General features: G+C 41.8%; 2 protein-coding genes across 12 annotated transcripts in view; one reads left to right on the top strand and one right to left on the bottom strand.

Annotated features, from left to right (window-relative positions):
* The window catches only part of LOC140224051 (uncharacterized), a 101,985-nt gene that overhangs the window by 29,194 nt on the left and 55,882 nt on the right, over positions 1–16,909 (bottom strand). The window lies entirely within an intron of this gene.
* Positions 9,572–16,909, top strand: part of PsGEF (Protostome-specific GEF) — a 516,326-nt gene continuing 508,988 nt past the window's right edge. For 4 of the 9 annotated variants that reach the window (XM_072297124.1, XM_072297128.1, XM_072297131.1 and 1 more), the window contains exon 1: positions 9,598–11,630. The gene's annotated coding sequence lies outside the window, so the exon portion shown is untranslated. Of the gene's footprint in view, positions 11,631–16,909 lie in introns of all 9 variants that reach the window. The other 5 variants (XM_072297127.1, XM_072297130.1, XM_072297125.1 and 2 more) reach the window with 4 other exon arrangements.

The following is a 16,909-nucleotide window of genomic DNA, read 5'->3' as shown; positions in this document are numbered from 1 at the left end:
GTGCAAACAAAAATGAAAAGTGTTAAGGTACGCCTTTATAACGGAGGCGAATTCACGAGCACTTCGTTTAAAAATTGGTGTAGGTAAACAACACGGCTTAGTTATGGACATTCCTCCGCTATTCCGCCCTTAGCTGAATGAAGTTGCAGAAAGAAAAAATAAAACTATAATGACAAAGGCTAGAGCGTTAATAAACGATAGTAAGCACGACAAGTGCTTTTGGGGCGAAGCGGTTTTGACCGTCACATATTTAATGAACAGGTCCCCGAGATCAGGCATGACCAAGACACCATTCGAAAATTGGTGTGGTTAAACGCCAGTAAGCTCCTTAGTGTGTCAATTCTTTATTTCTTGAAAGCCGGTTTTGGAAATTCAAAGTGCCCTAACCCCCAGGGACGTAAGTATGCGCAGAATTTTATTGCACTAAAATCAAGTTTAGGGTTAGTACTAACTACTACAGTAGGTCTGTATGCGTGCGAACCGGCGCAAGACATTCATCTAGAGCCATTTTTGTAAAAATTTGCTTGGAATTAGTAGAAAATAACGCTTTGTCTAACGGCTTGTCTAGATGTATAGACACGTTTTTGAAAGATAGTAAGAACGTACAAACCTTTGACATGCCTTATATTTTTGATACACCATAACAGAACACTTCACATTTGCATCTATTTCTGTGTGATGAACTACAAATCATAGGACCTGACAGTAAACACTGAAAACTGGTGCGAGTCCGCCCAAAAGTACCTCGCGGCCTCACCTTTAGGTGCTTATCATTTCCTTATTAGTGATCCAATCTTCATGATATTTGGCCAAGTTACTCTCGAGAGTATGCATTATCAACCTGTGGTGTCAAATTTTAATTTTTCCAAAATTCATTTTTTCGAATTAATGCCACCTAGATCGGGTCTGGGAACCAATGTGCCACGTCTCGAGAATACAGCACTTTTCCCAAGACGCACTCATCAGCGCGGAGTTTTCCTTTTATGTTAATTTTTAGGTCATGCCCTTCCTTTGCACTAGCTACGCGTTTGTCCGCTAACTCAATTGAACTCAACAGTAAGTCACTATTCGTGATATGCGTCGTGCATCCAGAGTCCATGATCCATACTCATCCGTAGGTTCTTCGTGTAAGGCCAAGGAAGATACAGCCTTATCACTGTTTGAGCTTCTTTTCACATTATTATTTTTATTTCTGAAGAAGCATGCACTTTCTGGATGATTGGTTTTTTTGCAAATTCCACATTGCACTCCCGAGGTTTCCCCGTAGAGCGATTTCTCCTTCTTTTGATTAGATTCACCACCCAGTTTAACTAGGCAGTTCCGTTTTATATCCCGGTCACCATTTTTTCAAGTAATTTTAAGTTGCTTACCGCTCAGGTGCCTCATTCTTCGGTGCCAATTTGATGCTTCTTGTACCGCTGTTAAAGCTTGCTCTTCCTTTTTAGACACAGTCAACTTCACAGTAAAAAGTCCACTACCATCATGATTTCCACGCAGAACTATTTTATTTTTCATCCTCACGATTACCCCATTTTGACTGAACACGACTTCCCCTCCGGCTTTCACAATCGCATTCACGGATAAGAGGTTCGCAACTACGCATGTCTCGAGAATACAGCACTTCTTCCAAGACGCACTCATCAGCGCGGAGTTTTCCTTTTATGTTAATTTTTAGGTCATGCCCTTCCTTTGCACTAGCTACGCGTTTGTCCGCTAACTCAATTGAACTCAACAGTAAGTCACTATTCGTGATATGCGTCGTGCATCCAGAGTCCATGATCCATACTCATCCGTAGGTTCTTCGTGTAAGGCCAAGGAAGATACAGCCTTATCACTGTTTGAGCTTCTTTTCACATTATTATTTTTATTTCTGAAGAAGCATGCACTTTCTGGATGATTGGTTTTTTTGCAAATTCCACATTGCACTCCCGAGGTTTCCCCGTAGAGCGATTTCTCCTTCTTTTGATTAGATTCACCACCCAGTTTAACTAGGCAGTTCCGTTTTATATCCCGGTCACCATTTTTTCAAGTAATTTTAAGTTGCTTACCGCTCAGGTGCCTCATTCTTCGGTGCCAATTTGATGCGTCTTGTACCGCTGTTAAAGCTTGCTCTTCCTTTTTAGACACAGTCAACTTCACAGTAAAAAGTCCACTACCATCATGATTTCCACGCAGAACTATTTTATTTTTCATCCTCACGATTACCCCATTTTGACTGAACACGACTTCCCCTCCGGCTTTCACAATCGCATTCACGGATAAGAGGTTCGCAACTACGCATGTCTCGAGAGCACTTCTTCCAAGACGCACTCATCAGCGCGGAGTTTTCCTTTTATGTTAATTTTTAGGTCATGCCCTTCCTTTGCACTAGCTACGCGTTTGTCCGCTAACTCAATTGAACTCAACAGTAAGTCACTATTCGTGATATGCGTCGTGCATCCAGAGTCCATGATCCATACTCATCCGTAGGTTCTTCGTGTAAGGCCAAGGAAGATACAGCCTTATCACTGTTTGAGCTTCTTTTCACATTATTATTTTTATTTCTGAAGAAGCATGCACTTTCTGGATGATTGGTTTTTTTGCAAATTCCACATTGCACTCCCGAGGTTTCCCCGTAGAGCGATTTCTCCTTCTTTTGATTAGATTCACCACCCAGTTTAACTAGGCAGTTCCGTTTTATATGCCCGGTTTTTTTTGCATCGAAAGCACTTCCGATTTTCTTCCCCGAGAAAGGCCACTGGTTCTTCAACTTTGACTGTTTTCTCTCTATTATGTTCCGCCAATAGTTTGCTTTTCAAGGTTTCGAGGGTTTTATTTCCGACTGGCAAAATGTCCCATCCTGTTTTGAAGAATTTGTATGAGTCAGGTAGTCCTTGTAAGATTTTATTGATGAGCATTTCATCCTTGATTCCGGCTTCCAAATCTTTGAGTTGCACAAAGAGCGTTTCAAGCTTGCTGACGTAGGTCATCACATTTCCATTTTTCAAAAAGTTCAGAGCAAAAAATTCTTGATAAGTATAAGGCGCTTTTTTTCTTGCTCAGTTGACTTCCCAAAAAGATTTTTTATTGTCGACCACATTTCATGGGCATAGGTGCAAGTTGAAATGTGAGTCAAGAGGCTCTTATCTATTGTGGTTATTACTATTTTTCTTGCCATTGCGCCCGAGTCATTCCACGTTTTAAGTTTACCTGCGTCTAAAAGAGGTTTAGCATCATTACCCACTGCTACATTATAAACTTTTGCCGCTTCCAAAAAAATTTTAACTTCAAACTTCCAAATCTGATAGTTTGAGGTGCCTTTAAGACGCGTTATCGTTGACAAACCCGAACTTGCTAGAATGGTATTAATTTTTTTTTATATTTTTATAAATTTTATGATCAGGGCTGATCAACCCAAAAAAAGAACATTAACTGTCCGCTTATTCACGAGATAAAAATTGTCCGTAGGATTTTCGGATTGAGCACCAACACAAAAACAGAAAACGAGCGAAAACAGAACACAGACAAATAAACACTATTTAACATTAAGGGTTTTTAATTTTTAATTTTTAATACATTACAATTTTTTTAATTCTCCACTTTTTTTATTTTTCAGTGCATTTTATTTTTAAACTCGCGCTTCAACTACTCTTTGCTCGAGAGCTCTATGTTTTGCTGACACAAGCACTAGCACAAGCACAAGCACTAAAACGATGACATCAAGAGTGATATCATGAATGTCGAGATCATTTTTAATGGTTACGGTATTTTTCTCGTCGGAGTCGAAGAAGCCCATGATTACCGCACTCGTTTTTCACACTGGTATGTTGCACGCACTGAACGACCGGTAATCGCGAAAAAAGTTTTTCTTTTTTAGCACACAGGATTGTATAACGATATCTGGGCCGCATAACCTGTTGATATTTTGGATCGCATGCTGAAATATTACACAATATGTATGGAAAGAGACACTGATTTATTATATGTTTACATCATGAGACGGTGAGGTCTTCTACAGAACTAACTAGCAAACAGCGCCGCGGCGGAAACGGCTTGGCCTGCTTCGATATGAAAAATTTGCTGACTCTAGAACATGGCGTTGCATTAAGCGACATTGCCACATAAATTAGTTAAATTGTCCTTTTTCAACACTCCCTCGCTCCCTCCCCCTTCCCTTTTCTGTCACTTTTTCCGGGTTTATTCCCGTGTTCTAACATATGTTAAATTTTTTACCGGTTCAATATGCGCAACAGAGTATTTCCGACTTCGGTCAGTTATACTATCTATACCAGAATACCAGAAGTGTGTTCCTTTTCCAAAGTTAAAAAAAAAAAAAACTTGAATATATTGAAGAGCGAGAACTTTCATTACAATTAGAGAAATACCTATCATGATATGAGAGAAAAATCGCTCTCTTTCTCTATCTAAGCATTTTTTCGGCTTAAAATTTTTGTCATCAGGAGAGTGGTTGATTACAAGCACAAAGCTACTTTTATCTTATTTTCTTGAAGAAATATGACGTGGTTTTCTTCTGTTGGATTCAGTCCTTCTCATGAATCATCCTGTGCGTCGCTGGAGGTTCGCGTTACCGGATCATCAATACGACTCAGAGATATTTATTAGCATTTATTGGGTAAACGTTTATGGACTTCGGAAATGCCTGAGCGCCGGCCAGAATCGCGATCCTTCCGAGCAGTCACCAGAATGTGAATATTTATGAAAAAACGAATTAATTACGTCACATCTCGGCCGCCCAAGGTTGTTTGAATAGCGCCAAAACAAGATAATAAAACGAGGCCTTTGTTCTCAGTGTTTGAGACTTGGATTTTTATTTGGTTACGTCCAATATTATTCTGACACCCTGCCATTTTTCCCTCCCTTAAATAAAGAGTGGAACTTTTAAGTCCGTTCATTCCTTTCGGGCATTTCCAAAATGTCCTGACCAAAATATCATTTTCTTGTAATCCACAGTTACTTGCGAACGTATCGACGCGTTTCTGCCATACTATGGACAAACACCGCAAGCCATTCAAATATTGCCAAATGCCCTTTAATAAAAAAAAAATTGAGAAAAGTTATGAATATTTTCTCTTGAAATCTGAAGTGATTACAGTAAGTTGCCTACATTGCTTCCTCTCGATTTAAACCGGTGTTGAATAATCTGTTCTTGTCAGAACACTTGGCCCTCCGAGGAAAAAACAAGTTGGGTAAAAAATTATGAACTTACCCCCGCGACCCTCTAGATGCGATCCTGTGGCTCCGTCAACGCGCTTCCTGTACCAACGCTTAATAAAAAATCGAAAAAATAAAAATAAGCGGTTGTTGCATTTAGGTTTTCTGACGCAGTGCACACCAATTCCTCCCGCCACCGAGAAAAACTCGGCACGACTGAACGCTCGTTTTGAAACCATTCATCCCCAGACTTCACTGGAGAATGAATGTCCTCCATCCTCAATTCCAAAAATCCATATCTATATCCATGTTCATATACATACATTCAGCAGTTTTTATAGCGCAGCCTCGCGCTCTGCGGCGCCCACTCGCCATTGCCCCCTATCCTCCCATAGATCATCAGGCAATGGGCACCTTCTGATCTCCTCCTCCACCCCTTGCCGCCAACCTTTCCCTGCTAAAAATGTTCTGTGTGGATGATTTCCGTGAAGTTGATTTCCATGAAAAAATGGAACGGGAAATATTTCCACGTGGCTGATTTCCATGAACATTTTTCATGGAAACGAAACCATTTCCATGAAACTAGGGGCTACGTGCAAAACGGGCCATTTGAGGCTCGGGGCGGAAACCTTTTAGACTTGCCCTATTCATTTACCTAACAATGCCCCATCTTTTCGCAAAGTTTCAAGCCCCCCAAAAATTTTGGAGAGACGCGGCGGGGGGTCAAAGTTGAAAACCGGCAAAATTTTCGCGAATTTATTACTCAAAAACCTAGAAGTTTTGGAAAACGCGGTTTAAACAAAGAGAAAACAAGAGTCCGGACGTGAATTGAGGAGCGAGTGGCACCCCCTACTTTTAGACGAGTCGTCTCTGATTGGCTGATTCGCCTGGAGCCCACTTTCTGGAACCCTTATGGAAAATAACACGGGGTAGGTACCTACATTTTCCATCGAAAATGTCTCGAAAACAAGGAAAAATTTACCCGTCCAAAATTCCAGAAGTCGATTCTCCAAATTTTTCTGAAGAGATTGATGGGTAAAACATGACACTCTTTTCTCAAACACACGGAACAGCTCGACTTGGAAATTTTTTTTTATGTATGTATGAGCCGCTTTTACGGCGCGCTAGGGCGCTCTGCGACGCCTATTCTCCACAGGAATCTGTCATGGTAGAGATCCTCCGGAAGGTGGCATCTCTCCATCTCTTCATGGATGCCCTCTACCCACCGTTTGGCTGGACGCCCTCTCCGTCGCCTACCTGGGGGGACCCACTCCAACACCTTCTTCGGCAACCTGGTATCAGCCATTCTCTGCACATGCCCATACCATACCAATTGCTTGGTCATGATATCGTGCACAATCGTCCACTCAACGCCCACTATCTCTCGGACACGTTCATTCCTGACACGTTCTCTCCTCGAGATTCCAGCCGATCTTCGCCAGAAATCCATCTCGGTCGCCTTGAGCATTTCTTGGGTCCGCTTCTTCAACTGCCACACTTCACTGCCATAGGTGATAATAGGCTTGACAACCGAGTTATAAATCCTCTTCTTGTTGTCTTTGGAAATCCTTTGGTCCCAAAGGATCCCATTAAGCATGGCGGTGGCTTTCCTTCCTAGAAGATTACGGTCCCGAATGGCCTGATCCAGCTTCCCATCCGAAGTCAGCTTCACCCCCAGGTACTTGTATTGTTCGCAACTTTCTATATGTTCACCATCCTCCAGGACTATGCTTTGCTGAGCACCTCCGACTGACATCTTTTTTGTCTTACGGACACTAACCTCGAGGCCCCATTTGCGGTACTCCTCCACCAACTTCCGGGTCATATACTCCGCGTCATCGTGATCTTGACTTATGACTACCTGGTCGTCAGCAAAGCATAGCGTGAACAGTGAACAGTCCTAGAAGAAACTGGTTTTAGTAAAGGACTTATTGGGGCAGTCAAACAGTTTTATCGGGGGGCTTTTGCTAGAATGAAGTGCCAAGGAAGGCTTTCAGACGGTTTTTTTGTCACCAAGGGGCTTAAGCAGGGATGTTGTCTGTCACCGACGCTGTTTAAGATATATCTAGAGCACGTTCTGAAGGAATGGAAAAGAAAGTGTGCCGGCATGGGGGTCCCTCTAAATGACCAAGACATTTTTTTTTTCAACTTGAAATATGTCAATTGAAATTTGAGTTGAAATTTTTAATTTTTATAGTTGATTTTTTTAAAGTTCCGTAAGTGAAAAATTCTACAAAATACAGTTGCAGTTTTTTTTTTACAATGTTCTAAGTTAAGTTTTAAAGCCTACAAAGTTTCAAGTTAATTTTCATTCCTTTCGCAAAAATACCATGTTCAATAATGTTAAAACATAGCATGTAAGTTAAAAATGTGTACTTTCATTTTAGTTTAAGAAAATTGCTCGACAATATCTCTATTACATCTCTTTTTCCTTTCTTTTTTTTTCTTTTTCTCTCTTTCTTCTTTCAAAATATCTTACGTAATTTTCGCCCCTTAATTCTTCCTAATTTCTCTACAGCTCAACTACAGTCATTGAATTGTGACATCTAACACGCATCTTCTACTCTTTGTTTTTCTTTTCTCGCGGTGAAATATCAGGAGCGATTCGGACGAGTCTACACATACGATTTTTCCATTCATAGAAGCAGAGCGCGGTTGCCTGACATCGGCACGCGGATTTTGCACTGGAACCAGACATTTTTCTTTTTAGGAGCGCACCCAAATTCTCTCATTCTTTTCTTTCGGTAAAAATATAATGTTTGCAAGATTATATTTTGTCCGGGAGGGGGGAATGTGAGGAGACGCCCAATTTTCCCAGAAAATTCATCATTACAGGGGGAAATTGGCAACGTCAGGAGGGGCACCGACTTTAGGAAAAATGCTGATGTCCACTGGGAAATGCGCATGCGCGCCGCCGGCCGACCCGAGCGTAGGGAGCTGGGCGACTTGCTCGGACGCTCGAGGAAGGCCAGTCTTCGCTACACGGTCGTCTGGTGCTTGTGCCGAGGGCTCAAGCCTGCACTTGCGCGTCATCGACGAGCGGATAGGTCAGACGGACGACTCCGGTTGTTCCAAAACACCGTTCATATTTTTGGAGTCTCTTTTCCCTTTTTTAGCTATCCTTTCGGTCTTGTCGAGCTTTCCAGCTGATAGGATTTGTCAACTCCGAAAAATATAATCGAAAAATCAGTCAAGGACAGACTCGTTCTTTCTTCATTGACTACATTCTTCATTTTTGGTAGGGTCAACGACTGCCCCCCAAGAGCACCCACTGTTGTGTTGCGTAGGTGGTCTGCACGGGATCCCTCTCCATAGAGAGACCACGGGCGACCACTGTCCGACGCAACAGTCCCCCCTGGAGCTCTGTGACGTCAGCTCGAGATATCTCTATTTTAGAGACGTCCCGTCGGCTGACGTCGCGACGCTCCAGCTACGTCCCCTATCGACCCTGATCAGGGTCATCACAAAATTTAGGAGGTCTCGGAGCTTATATAATATGATGATGATGTATGATTACCAACCTTCTCCGCGATATGGCAGAGATTTGCCTGGGAAGTTGAGATATTTTGACATTGCAAGCCACCTCATCTTAGGGTTGCCGAAGTTTCACGAAATTTCAGATTGGTTGGTTTAAGTTTGCTTAAAAAGTCGCTTTTTGGAGGGGGGGGGCTGGGGCTCACCCCCTTCCACCACGGCAAGATTCGCTGGTCAAAGGTTTCAAGAAAATAGGTAACCATCTTCGAAATTGCCACGAGGGCAAGTTTACCCTTTGCTGGCCCACCCCTACGGTCTAATTCATAGATTAATCCTTCTTCCTTTTTTTTTTTTGTATTTATTTTTGTAATTACACATATTGAATTACAACTTTATATTACTAGACCTCACGAGTCTTTATAAATTTTCCTTCAAGCCTAATATAATAAAATAGAAATAAAAACCGCTTTATGGATTAAATTAATGAGAATGATAATGAAGGATGAACAAATGAGATAGAAGTAAAATCCTGTAAACAGCGGGAGGAAAACTAACTAATATTAACTTTAATTATTCCTAGAACTAGATTCTAGAGAATTTTCCTACTAACTATGCTTTCGCCCTGTCAGTCGACTAAGACTGGTAGGGGCCAGAGGCACGAGCCTAACACCAGAGACAAGAGACCCTCCACTGATCTCCTAGCGACAGGTGGAAGCTTTTACTTTCGGGGTTTCAACAATTCCTTATGGACAATTATCAGGGAGCAACAGTCATCACCCTATTTTCGGCTGTTGACTTACCTACATGGTCGATGATGAGCTTCGGATGACGTCATGAGCCAAACAACTCTCCCAAACGTCGGCCATTTTCGGCTTGTTTGCAAAACGAAACTGCCAACACGTTGTTTAACATCAACCATGTAGGTAAGTCGACAGTAGAATGCTGAAGTCCCGAAAGTAAAAGCTTCCACCATGGCCAAGATACTAGTGGAGGGTATCTTGTCTCTGCCTAACACCGACGGAAATGAGCCGTGCTCAACTCATGTGGTTTGCGTCTTTTTAACCTCCGGGTCTCGGAGCCCCAATTCAGAGGCGCTATTGCTTCGGGATTGGGGTGACCGCCCAGTCTCTATTCATAGCTATTGCACATACGTGAGATGTGCATGTCCATTTCTTCGATCCCGAGCTCATCTCTAATATCGACGTTACGCTCGTACCACCTGGCCCCTGCCATTTGTCTGAGTATTTTATTTTGAATTGTCTCGGTAATTTTGAGATTAGAATTGGCGGCACACGCCCAAATCTGGCAGCCGTATACCCAGATTGGCCTTAACATTGATTTATAAAGTAAAACTTTATTTTTTAGCTTTAATTTAGATCGGTTCCCGAGAAGCCATAGCACCTGTCTGTGCTTTAAGTCAATTTGCTTTTTCTTATTTAGAACATGCTCCTTCCATTTTAACTTACAGTCCATAGTAAAGCCGAGGTAATTAAGGAGCCTTTTGTGCATGGGGAATAGCAATTTTATTTAGGATCACAGGGACATAAACATATGGTCTTAAGGTAAAGACCACGTTAACTGATTTGGTGGCGTTAAGCGCCGTGCGATCGCGCTCAGTCCAATCCTGGATGTCGTCCAGGCACTCTTGGATGTTAGTGACTGTCTCCTCATATGTGGGCGCAGAGGACGCAACGGCCGTGTCGTCAGCAAAGATCCCGATTTTTCCTTTTTTAGGTTTAGGTACGTCAGCGGTAAAGAGACTAAAGATCAGAGGGAGAGTACTGAACCCTGAGGTGCCCCTGCTCTTATTTTCCTAAATTCAGAGTTAGAGTCTTCAAATCGAACCCTAAAAGATCTATCTGCTAAATAAGACATTATTAATTGCACGTGGTTCCCACGCAAGATTTTTGAAAGTTTAAGTCAACAAATAGATTAATCTATGAATATTATTGTGCTACGGTTCTACCTGCAACCCGATTGTTGAAATCTACGGCAGCACGACCAGAATCGAAAATCGATGTAGGTATTAAACAGCGCAGATAGGGCTATGTCTTGTCTTATCTTACCGACATAGCCACTTAAAGTTTGAACTATCAGGCTGCTGGAAGTGTAGGTTATTTGGCAACAACCACCTCCTTGTCCCTTCCTGAATCGTCTACATTTTTTGAACTCTGCGGGTTATAATAATAGGACCAAGTGTCTATACTTCCTCTTTAAGGGTATTCTAAGGCCCATTTTCCCGTGGACGATTATATATCACAAAACTAAAACTAAATACCATGTGTTACTTTAAATCACAGTCACCGGGAATAATTAAGTATATTATGTCTTGGCGAAGCACTCCAAAATCCGAGCATAATGGAAAATGATAAGACGGAAAAAAGTGGGTTTCCATCTCCACGGGAGGAGGGGGGAAATGTCTCGAATAGAAAGGACTAGGCCCAACGAGCTCATAAACAGCCGAATAAAAGTGGATTCGGAGGAGGAGGAGGAGAAGGAGGGGAGGAGTTCGGTGAACCGACAGATTTTTGTCCTCCCGAGTCGGCGCATGGAACGGGGCCGAGAAATTACGGATTGTTCTTTTCAAAAGGGGAGTAGGGGACTTGAATGCTGAAGAGGTACACTACAAGAACAACGTAACTGCTATGAAGACACGGTACGGGTGCGCGGTTTTTCACCCATGCGGTGATAGCAGGTAAGTGGTAAGACAGCTGCCTAGCTCACCTTCGCTCGGCGCCTCAGTCACGCTGGATGCCTTGCGCTGTGAAGTGTTGTCAGCCCCTCCCGATACGCACCCACGATATTTCCTTTGCTGGAGCGAATTTCAGCCGAGTTTCGACGTAGATTATCCCCGATTCGAGTTTTTCCGCGTGTGTTGTGATGTGCATTGTAGTATTCATAGTTTTCCGGCCTGTTGGATTATACCATCGTTAGTTATTTGTTCCATAGCCAACGGTGTTTGTGATAAGTTTACCTCATTTAAGTGGAATAAGAACCTAACCAAGGTAAGCCGGCTTTAACATTTAAGAATCTATTTTTGGATTCGTCTCAGAAATGTTTGCCTAGCATCAACTTTTAATCATATTTTCTTTACACCAAGATTTTTGTCACAACTTTCATGCATGTTTTGAAATTCAGGAATGTTTTAGGTAGGTAGGTATCTTTTATTTTCAAGTATTTTAGAAATGAAAGAGTATTGAATGAGATCATCGAAAAAATTGAAGGATTTACTGCGGCTCGTTCCTTCATGCGCGTTGAAAAAAAAAAACCCCTGAAAAACAACACATCACATACTCCTAACGCACACGAAAGCTCACTTTTTCGCCTCACTTTAAATTTTAAGCTCTTTGTTGATCTAAAAACTGCAAAACCCTCTAAAAATGTTCAGATTTAGAGGAATACAGAATCCGGCTGAATTCTTAAATTTAGTGAACCTAATTTTCTTGTTACTTCTAAAAGGAAATGAAAAATCATAGGTACCTCACTGTAAATTGCTTATAGGCCCCTTCATTAATGAGTGATACAACAGTCATGACCACTGTGTTTTTTAAGCCCTTGCAGGAGCGGTCCCCTTTCTTTACCTACCTATTTGCATCTTTTTTTCGAAACTAAAAAAAAGTAAGTATGTGTTGATCTGAGCCTTTTATGTGCTCCAAAACAGTATGAAATATGTTATCGCCCAAAGTCCAATACTTATCGATTCACGTATGCTCACAAAACAGTGCGTATGAATAAAATACTCAATCGGCTAGCTAAAGTTTAGTATTTTTTTGAGAATAGTCTCATGCACTAATGAGTGATGCAACAAGCGCGGCATTTATGTATGAAAAGCCCTTGTAGGAGCCTTTTTTTATTTACCGTAGCTAAACTTTGAAGAGTTACCGACGTGTCGCTGAGATATTCAACTTTTTCTACACTCATCTTCCCTCGCCACGGGTCCGATTTCTAGGCGTGTTCTGCGCATTCGTGCATTTCATTTTGAGGCATCCGTGATGCAATAAGCAGAAGATAATTTAAAATAACAGCGCTCAACTTCACATTTCTTTATTATGTCCTTCCTTTCCCACGCACTTGTTATAGCGTAGTACTAGTTACTCAATTCCATTAGCAAGGAATTCTATTGTCTGATATTGCGGAATCGACTGTTTACGTTTTTCATCCCCTGTTCGTCGCTACCAACGCGGTGTCCTCCAAGATCCGATTTGAGTCGATGGGAAAGGTAAAAATCACCTAAAGCTAAGATTAAGGTAGATGTGGATAAAATTACAAATTGAAAGTTTTCAACATGCCTTGAGGGACTCTTGCTGATTGGTCATGTGGGAGCAGAACTTCCCGGCTCAGAGGCTTAGGCCGTTTCTTAATGATCCAAGGTCTGAGCTTTTGTAAGATTTTGTGGTACTTTTTTACTTTTATGATCTCACCATGTGGTATATAGTCAACTTGTAATGCCCCTTTGGCATCCGTTGAACGATTGTCACAATTTTGCGGCTTGACATTGGCATCTTCGCAGTGCATCAGTAGTATAAAAATAGGACTCGCGGCGAGAGGAGATAGGTGCAGAAAAAGTTTCATATCTCGGCAACCCGTACGGCAGAATCAAAAAATTTCTTCTTCAGAATCAGTCGAATTGCTTTTGCAATTCAATTATTCCGCTCCTATTTGATCAACAAATTATGGAGATTTTTAGCCTTAATCATGATGAGTCAGGGTCCTCCGACTGGTAGATGCAGCGCAGACTGCTTGCATAAACGCGATTCACAGGATGAAATAAAGTATTCGTTCGTTTTTTACGATTTTCTTTGAAACTTTCCTTTCTAGATATTAAAATTATCCACGGTGATAGCCGAAAGTTAGCCAAAAACGTGATTTTTTTTTACGAATTTTCGGCTATCTCCGTGGATAATTTTAATTTCTAGAAAGGAAAATCTCACAGAAGATCGTGAAAAACACACAAGTCGTGTCCGAAATGTTAAATTTAAAAAGTGTACGTGACACACCGCATGCGTAAACTTGGGCGCGAAGAGGTGCGCAAACGGGTCGATTTCCCTCCAATGGCGTAGTTTCCGGAGGCCGGTGACAGCACTAAACTTTTCTTCTTTTTTTTTCAAAACATTTTTTCCCCGTTCATTTTACACCAAAAGGCACCTGACACCACTTGCAGATTTGTATCCGTTAAATTTTGAAAAAGTCAAAAATAAGGGTCACCCTACTGTAAATGATATGAGCATCTCCAATTAATTGTGGTAGTACGCCAAGAAACTAGGTTACCAACCCAAACATTGCGTTGCTACCCCAACTTGAGTTGCGGAAGGAATCGGAAATGCCCTTATCATCCGACAGATTAGGGTAGCACCACAATTTTAGGGAAGAGTCCTTAACACTTATTTCTCCGTGATCCTAGAATAGTGTTCGCAGCACGGAGGCCTTCTGTTCTACATCAAATATTAAAGGCAGAATAGCGACGTGCATAATATCCATGTTACATAATGTACAAATTAGATAGAAAGAACCAAACCTTTGGCTCATTAAAGCGAACCTTTGCTTTGTGCAAAGATGAGAGGGAAGAGTGGCGCTGAATTGCATTGGGTAACTCATCAAAACCGACTTTGTGCTGGGGTGTAACCAGCTCTTTGCCTATCCAGGGCAGTCAAAGTCTTAATAAGGGGCAGTCTATGTGATCCAGCATAAATTCTTTTTTAAGGCGGATCCTGGCGTGCCCCTGGATTAAATGCGTGAAATCGTTCGAAATAAGTTAAATTAATTGAAGATTAACGCTCAAAAGAACAGTCTAATGAGGCGTGAGCGAGCACAAAGAAATGCCAGAGCATGCAAAACATGGAACAATAATTGAAAATGTTACCCCTTCCGCATCCTAGCCCACCCCCTCGGGATCCACCCCTACGACCCGCGGCTGAGGGTTGACGGTGTTCGCGGTGGCAGTCAAGGGCTTTTGGGCGGCTTACAAAGTCATCATCAATCTAGTCGGCAAATCAATGGTCGAATACCTACTTACGAAAGGGTGTAACTTCTCGACTTTATTTTTCATGAAATTTTGCCGCCCAGCATTTGAAAACTTTTCACGATATATATTTTCGATGGGAAATCTAGGAGCACGATGCGCACCGCCGACCGACCCAATATTTTCGTGCACATGAGAGGAACCAGCTATGTTTCTATGCGATCGGCGTTGGAACTAAAACATTTCCATCCGACTTTATGCATGTGAACCATTCATTTCTATGCTGTAAGGTTTTCACGTTGCATAGGTAGTAATTACTGCATTTGTGTGCAAGTTGGATTGTAGTAGTCACGATTTCCATGCCAGTCTTGTGGAATCTGGTGGAATGCATGCCTTCCCTGCATTTCACCCAGATTTCCATGCCAAATTTTATGTAATTTGTCCATTTACATGCCGTTTTTCATGAAACGCTTTTAAGAGGGGGATTTCATCGGGTGCCATCATCATCATCATCCTTAATCTGAGAGTGGAGAGATCCACCTTTAGTCGAATCGACCTTTTTCTATTTCACTCGTGGGGTTGCCAGATTGTGCGATAAATGCGAATATTTCACATGGGTTTGAACTTGGAAGAGTGCTGAAATAGCAACTTGTCTGGCAACAATAGAGTCTGGAAAGGATGAGAGGCTGCCTTCCTAGGAAAACCCATGATTTAGCCGGAAATATCATCACAACAAATTGGTTCTGTTTGAAGCATCAAATTTACACTGGGGGAAAGCTATTTTAAAATAATAATTATAGATGGATACAGATGGTACAAAAAAAGGAAAAATGAAAGGGTAAGGAAATGAAGTTAGAATATAGGTACCTAATTACTTATGTTATCAGAGAGAATAAAACCAAAAAATCAGTGAAATTTATATACAATGAAAGTATAAGAATAAAACGCAGGCGGGCTCGTGGCGACTCGGAACTCGACCTATACTATTGTTGAGCAGATTTTAGACTCCTTTGGCACCGATAATCTTCTAAGGAAGTAAAAATGAACTTTTGCTACTTCAGCGAGTCAAATAGTGGAAGGAGATCCACGGGTGTCACTTTCCTCCACTGCATGGGAATACGACGTCCCAGTCAAATGCGTTTTTGAAGAAATGATCGATCCTCATCATAGCTTCATCTCCACATATGTATTATTGTGCAGATGATGGGACGCTCCGGTAAGAAGGTTCTGTGACAAAATAATTTTTCTTTTGAGAGTCTCCAAAATGTAACATCACAGTGATTAAATGTCCAACTACTCAAAAAAATGGCTCGCGGAGCGAGCCGAATGTCACACGCGTAGCAAGTGACCGCCTGACCGGGAGTCCTGGGGGCGCAACCCTTCGGCCAGCCGCGACGGACGTGGAAGCGCGTCCAGAACGACTAGTGAATATATTAAACATGTACTTGCTGCACATCGAATGTTGTCATTGAATCATCATCACTCGCCACGCAGAGGCTACCCCATCAACATGGACGTTTGTGAAGTTATAATATACAACTCCAAATTTCATTCATGGTTTTCTACCTCCATTTTCGGCTTTTTACCGATGGCCGCATGTTGGAACTAGTTCTGTAACTAAAATAAACCGTTTAAACACTAAACGAAATACCATTTCGGGTATATACTAACTTTTTTTTGACAAAACAGGGTTTTGTCGTTACTTTGCGTTTTCATGGTCCTTAGGTTTGGACTCTTAACGTATACATTTAATCGATAAAGTTCGCACGGGATCGCGTCAAAGAGTGCACTCTTTGACGATGCTGTAATGATGTTATGCTCTGTTTCACGCAGATACAGGGAGAGACTCTCCATCGCTATCTTGGCAATGGTGAATGTTTATATTTGCGTGGCTCCAGTATTCAGCTGTTGTCTTTCCTAGTATCTCGATGATTGATATTTTCAGATAGGTATTATGATGGGTATTTATTACAGACTGAAGCAGCACCGTTTTGACTTTAAGGGTAGGTGGGGGTAAAAGGCCGCACTTTTCCGTAACGGCCGTCTGTCGGCCGCCGTATTGCATGCAAATTTTGGAAATGTGGTAAAATATCAACTACAGATCCTTAGGCTCAAAATGACACATTTTCCAGAATTTTAAAGCACTTCCGAAATTTTTACAATTTTTTTAAAAATTTCGGAAATGCATTCAAAATCCTGGAAAGTGTGCCATTTCATGCCTAAGGGTCTATAGTTGATATTTTACCACATTTCCAGAATTTCCTTGCGATACGGCGGCTGACAGACGGCCGAAACCGAAAAGTGTGACCTTTTGCCTCCACCTAC

This window comes from Bemisia tabaci, chromosome 2, assembly GCF_918797505.1.
Source record: "Bemisia tabaci chromosome 2, PGI_BMITA_v3".
Lineage (NCBI taxonomy): Eukaryota > Metazoa > Arthropoda > Insecta > Hemiptera > Aleyrodidae > Bemisia > Bemisia tabaci.
Note: the sequence above shows the minus strand (reverse complement) of the source record. Positions and strands in the feature narration are given on the sequence as shown.